The sequence below is a fragment of the Macaca mulatta genome, chromosome 3, assembly GCF_049350105.2.
Source record: "Macaca mulatta isolate MMU2019108-1 chromosome 3, T2T-MMU8v2.0, whole genome shotgun sequence".
Taxonomy (NCBI): Eukaryota; Metazoa; Chordata; class Mammalia; order Primates; family Cercopithecidae; genus Macaca; species Macaca mulatta.
Genome location: NC_133408.1, coordinates 92271003 through 92277275, shown reverse-complemented (window position 1 = coordinate 92277275; position 6273 = coordinate 92271003). Strand labels below are relative to the sequence as shown.

Here is a 6273-nt window from a genome sequence, read left to right as displayed (position 1 = left end):
CTGGTGCTTTCTCTGCAATGGCTTCCATGCCTGGAGCACTCAGAACAGTCTAGGCTGAGCATTTACAGACATCATCTCATTTTCTCCTCCCAACCCACACAGAAACCAGCTTTTATGGGTCCAGAATTGTATACAATTTGGGGAAACTTTTTGGAAAAGGAACACATATGATCTAATACAAATAGACTGAAACAAGAGAAAAAATTTCTTTAGAAAGGAAAAGGAACACCAATTTACCAACATGAAATTAGGTACAAAAGCAGGTCTTTAGAAGTGAGGGCTACCTAAGGTTCAACTTCACTCACTTCACAGTACATTTGGCTCTGGGGACAGGTACCATCACCCCCATTTTAAAGGTCAAGAAATTGAGGCAGAGATTGGTGAAGCAATTCACCCAATGTCAGACAGTGGGCATCGAATTAGCTAGGATTGTATCCCAGATCCTTTTAGTGTCACCCAAGTTAGTAGTAATGTCCAATGACCTCTGATGGCAGTGGTGATGGGTGCCCCTGTTCTAGAAAGAACGTAGATCTAATCTGCATCATAAAGTGATTGATGCCATCAGCTGTGTTTACGCCATCAGTTAGTCTGTGTTGATCCAGGGCATATTTTGTGCAAGTGGGGACCCTGGGAAGTTAGCAGTAATGGAGACAAGCATGGAATACTCTCCAGGTATTAACACCACTGCCACTGCCACGCCTGGCCATAGAACACTGCATAGGAAGAAGGCAACAGAGCAAAACAAGCATATTGCATTTCTCCAGCTGCTCCAGAAGTCCTTGGGACAGGAACCATGTGTGTTTAGAACACCTCTATGAGCCTTTGGAAGCAGAAAACAAGAGCCTATGGGCTTCAGCTGAAAGAAGACAACAAAGAAATGCTAGACCACCTTACGTTAGAAAAAAGTGCCCTAGTAGGGGCCAGAAAGGCAGAGCGAGGGAAGAGAGAAGGAAGGGGAGAAAGGGATAACAGTGGGCAGGGGAAATGTGGCAAGACGTACAGCCTAAGTGGACATGTCCAAGACTTCAAAAAACCAGACTGTACTCAATTTGTACCCCTGTGCTTTGATAGCATAACTCTCCTCCATAGCCCCAGAGTTTCATCACAGCTGGAACACACACAGCGGTCTTGAATGTAAGGGCTGTGTGAGGGAGGGATTGTGCATGTGAGGGCCTATGTGTGTAGTGAAGTGTTTGTAGACAAATGTTCAAAAGAGGATGCTCAGATCATTACGGATGCCCTGTGTGGTTAAGAGTTTATCATCTGTGAATGGAAGGGTTTATAATAGGATAATGACAGAAACGTGAGTTTAATACACTTTTTAAAAGATGTTTCCTAAAATGTTGTATACACAATGTGCTGAACAATATTATTTCAGTGAACATAGGTCATGTATGTACTTGTGTGTGTGAGAGTATGTATGTGTGTGGGAGTGTGAGTGTGTGTTGCATGTATGTGTGTGAGATTGTGCATATATGAGTATGTGTGAGTGGTGTGTGTGTATGTTTATTAGTGTGTGTGTGAGCATGTGTGTTTGTACGTGTGTAAGAGTGTGAGTGTTGAGTCTGTGTGTGTCTGAAGCTGAGGTCAACATCTGGCTAGATCAAAAACCTAACTGAGGAAAGCATAGTGGAGTGGAAGCAAGAAATATTATGCCTGGGGCTTCACCAAAATCTAAAACTGGGCACTGGTGGGGTGAGGATTTGAGATCCTCTCCTCTAGATCTTGGAGGGCAGATGGTCCCCTCTGACATCCGAGTTGGAAAGGGGAAAGTAGCACTACTGAGCAAGCCCTGGGCCCCCAGTCCCCATGGCTGTGCCACACACATGTTCTCATCTGCTTTCCCCACAATCATACGAGATAGGTATTTTTTTTGCCCACTTGGTAGTTAAAGAAATCAAGGCTCAAAGAGGTTAAACAACTGGCCAGTAGCGAACACCCATTAACAGGATTCCTCTGATGTCACAGCCCCTGCTGATTCCCTGCTCCTCCTACTAGCCACCAGTTCCACCTTGTTGTGATATTCCTCCCACTTTAGTCCATTTCCAGAACGTTTGGCATAGGCAAGTCCAAGACAATTGGCTGGCAGTCCCTGTGTCTCCACAATGCAGTTGCCCAGCTGTGTTTCCTCCCACAATCTCCTCTTCCTTACTCCTTTCCATGTCAGGGCTCTCATTGAAGCCAGTGGAAGATTACTGACCTAGTCATTGGCTCCTGCATCTTAAATGGAGACATTACTGCTCCCTGCTGCCCAGATTGTCCCTGAACTCTTGACCAAATGTGTGGTAGCTGCTTTTAACTATGACCTCACACATCAAATGAAAATGCTAGAGATGAATACATATTACCTTTTTTCCCCTGCATCTTCACAGAAATTGAGAGAAAAACATTTTAATGGAATTGATTAAATACATGAGATGAGGTTTTAAACACTTGACCATAGATAAAGTGGTGGGTTGTGCAAACTCATTTTAATGTGTTGGCCATCTGACTGCCACCAAGGCATAGCTACTTGTTTTTTCTTGGTAAAGTGCAAAATAGCTGTCAAGCCAGATCTCTAGGTGATAATAAGCATCCAATTATCACTAAAAATGGAGTCTAGTCCAGGAGACCTGCCAGTTCTTGGAGATTCAAGTAGAACTGTACGTGCTGGTTCAGCTACATTGAAGAAGGGAAACAAATAAAAATGGTGATTTATGAGTGCCTTCTTTGTGCCAGTCACTGTGCTAAGCATGCTACATTCATAATCTTATCCTGTCAGCACAACAGGGTGGACACCATTGCTATCCCCTTTTTGCAGAAGAGGGAATTAATGCCCAAGGTCACAAGCTTATATGTGTCTGGGCTCATCCAGTTCTTCTCCTCCTCAACATAGGTTAGAATGGCACTTTCCTGACCCTTTGATGTTAGTAACGTGTCAATTCCAGGTAAAAGTAGTTTCCTCATCTGCAAATGAAAAATAGTATCTATCCTGTAACCTGTTTGGAGGATGTATTAGCCTGTTCTCATGTTGCTATAAGGAACTACATGAGAACTAGGTGATTTACGAAGAAAAGAGGTTTAATTGACTCACAGTCCTACAGGCTATATGGGAAGTATGGCTGGGAAGGCCTCAGGAAACTTACAATCATGGTGTAAAGTGAAGGGGAAGTAGGCGCATCTTCATAAGGTGGCAGGAAGGAGACAGAGAGCAAAGTGGGAAGTGCTACACATTTATAAACAACCAGATCTCATGAGAACTCACTCACTATCATGAGAATAGCAAGGGGGAAGTTTGTCCCCATGATCCAGTTAATTCCCACCAGGTCCTTCCTCCAACATTGAGGATTAGTTTGACATTAGGTTTGGGTGGGGACACAAATCCAAACCATATCAGAAGACTTAATGTAATAACGTATATACAATAATGTATGTAAAAACATATAGGATAGTACATGGCTTAATAAATGTTAATTATTATTTTAATGATAATGATTACATTATGTTGCTACTTGAGAATCTTCAGGAGCTTCCTTTACTTATTAAGTCATGACCAAACTTCTCAGTCAGACATTCCAGGCTCCAATTCCTCACTGACGCTTCTGTAATGGTTCAGGTAAGCTCTGAGATGAGGCTACCTTACTTAGCACTTGGACTGCGTTGGGTGGGAGGAATAGGAAGATGAAGGCAGGAACCAGGACCTGAGAAGACAGGAGCTGCTTCAAGTAGCTTGGCCTCAGGAGTGACCCATGATAGCAGTGCCTGCCTCAGCTAACCCTTAAGGTGGCCCAGGAGTCTCTATCCAGCAGAAAGAACACAGCTATTGCAGGCAATCCTGGCAATTAGCATTGGTCATTGTGCCTGTTGTTGAAGGCAAAGTTTATTAACCATTTATAGTGTTGGATTAAGACATATATATTGGAGTTTTTGTTCTGGGCAAGGTGGAGTAAGCATACCCTATCCTGTTTCTCCCACCAAATGCAACAATGAACCCTGGATAGACTACGTTGAACAGCTATCTGAGGACAATGACAAGTAAATAGGAGCAGGTGGATTGGGGAAAGAGATCAGAATATGAAGTACCACCAAAACCACCATGAGTCTCTTATCTTTTATCCCCTCTGGTATCATCTGGCCTGGACTCATTAGTCTGACCTGGATGTGCACACCAAAAGTAAGCAGGGCTCTAAAAAGAATCCTCACTTTCTGACCCAAGGTGGTTGTGGGATACCTAAGAGTCATAAGAAGTGGAGAAAGTCCCCAGTTTTTAAATCTTTTCTCCACTCTCTCCCACCCAACCCCCAGGTAATCCCATAGTGGCAGCAGTAACAACAATGGCAACAGCAGCATACAGAGTACCGAAATACTTAAAGCTCTGAGGGAAGTGAGTCTTCCCTCCACTAGAGAGGTTGTGGTCCCAAGACGGTAGGACAAAATACCATTGCCTTTTCTCTCTCTCTGTTCATACACTGCCTGGTGGGACAGACTCAGGTATAGCCATGAGATGTATGCAGCAAGGTAGAAAAACTAAAGACCTAGCTTTCTAACCAGAGGACAAAAAAAAAATGGGGCTCCAGGGGGCCAAAAGTACCAGAATAATCTCAGAAAGGAGAGAGCTCAAGAGAGCAGTTCCATATGAACTCTGAGGCTTACTTCTAAGCTGCACATGGTGTGAGAACTGAACTGTGCAGGAGACTATGATCCAGACCACCAAATGGCCACTGGGCAACATACACACAACAGATTCCCATAGCACTGCAAAGGCTTTGAAAACTGAACTGATACTAGAACTACAGTCCACAGGTCAGAACTTGAGTCTCGAGCCTAATTAGATTGATTGCCTGCTAAAACAAAACAAAACAAAACAAAATTCAAAATTTGCTTTAGGATTTAAACAAGATACGGATCTTCATAATGTAATATTCAAAACGTTCAGGACACAATCCAAAACTACTTGACATATGAAAGACAAGAAAAACTTCAACTTATTGGGAAAAGAACAATCAACAGATGCCAACTGCAAGATGACACAATGTTGAAATTATTAAAGATGCAAAGGCAGCTATTATAACCATATTCCAAGAAGTAAGGGAAAATTCTCTTGAAACAAAAAAAATGTCTCAGCAAAGAAATACAAGATACAAAGAAGGACAAAAGAGAAACTTTTTGGAACTGAAAATTACAATGACTGAAATAAAATATTGCCTGGATAGGATTAACAGCAAAATGGAGAAAGTCAGTAAATTGAAGATTGAATAGAAATTATCCAATCTGAACAAAAGGAAAAAATTAAAAATTAATGAACAGAGTATTGGAGGCATGTGAGACAATATGAAAAAGTTTAACATTCATATTGTTAGAGTTCCAGAGGGAGAAGGAGAAGAGTAGGATGCAAAGAAACAAACAAAACCCAAAGGAAACCGTGCCCAGATGCATCATAATTAAACTGCTAAAAACTAAGGCAAAACATCTTGAAAACAGCCAGAGAAAAATGATACTTTATATAAAGGGAAACATTGACTTGAATAACTGTGGATTCCTCAGGAAATAAAAAAAGTGGGCCAGAGGAAATGGAATAACATTTTTAAAGTGCTGAAAAAGAAAAAAACTGTCAATCTGGAATTCAATATCCAGTGAAAACATCCTTCAGGAATGAAGATGAAATAAAGACATTCTCAATGAATGAAATCTGAAAGAATTCATTACCAACAGACATGCTCCAAAATTGATACTAAAGAAATGTTTTTCCTCCTAAGATGTGAAACAAAGCAAAGACGTTCTGGCAAAGGAAAAATGATAGTAATGGGGAAACAATTAGTGGTTGCCAGGGGTTAGGGGTAGAAGATGTGTGACTGCAAAGGGAAGAATGAGAGAGTTTGTGTGTGATGAACTCTCTGTATCCTATTGTGGTGGCTGTGGTTACATGAATCTAAACATATGTGAAACCTTATCAAACTGTTATGCCCCAAAATAAAACTTAAAATAAAGCTAAAATGATTGTGTATTTTTTAGTGGCTTAAAACTACACAAGTTTTTATGTTATAGTTAAAAGTTAGAATGTGGGTTAGAAGTTCAACACAGGTCTTCCTGGGCTAAAAGCAAGGTGTTGGCAGGGTTGCATTCCTGTATGAAAGCTCTAGGGGAGAATCCCTTTCCTTGTCTTTTCCAGCTCCTAGAGGCCATTGCATTCGTTGGCTCATAACATCATCCTTCATTTTCAAAGCCAGCAATATCAGGCCAAGTCCTTCCCACATTGCCTCACTTTAACCTCCTCTTTTGTCTCCCTTTTCCGAT

At 41.6% G+C, this 6273-nt stretch overlaps 1 long non-coding RNA gene across 1 annotated transcript; it reads left to right on the top strand.

Moving 5' to 3' along the window:
• Nucleotides 1-606: 606 nt before the first annotated feature.
• Nucleotides 607-5962, top strand: LOC144340080 (uncharacterized). Its single transcript, XR_013415799.1, has 2 exons — nucleotides 607-672; nucleotides 4285-5962. It is a non-coding gene; the product is annotated as an uncharacterized LOC144340080 (long non-coding RNA).
• Nucleotides 5963-6273: the final 311 nt, after the last annotated feature.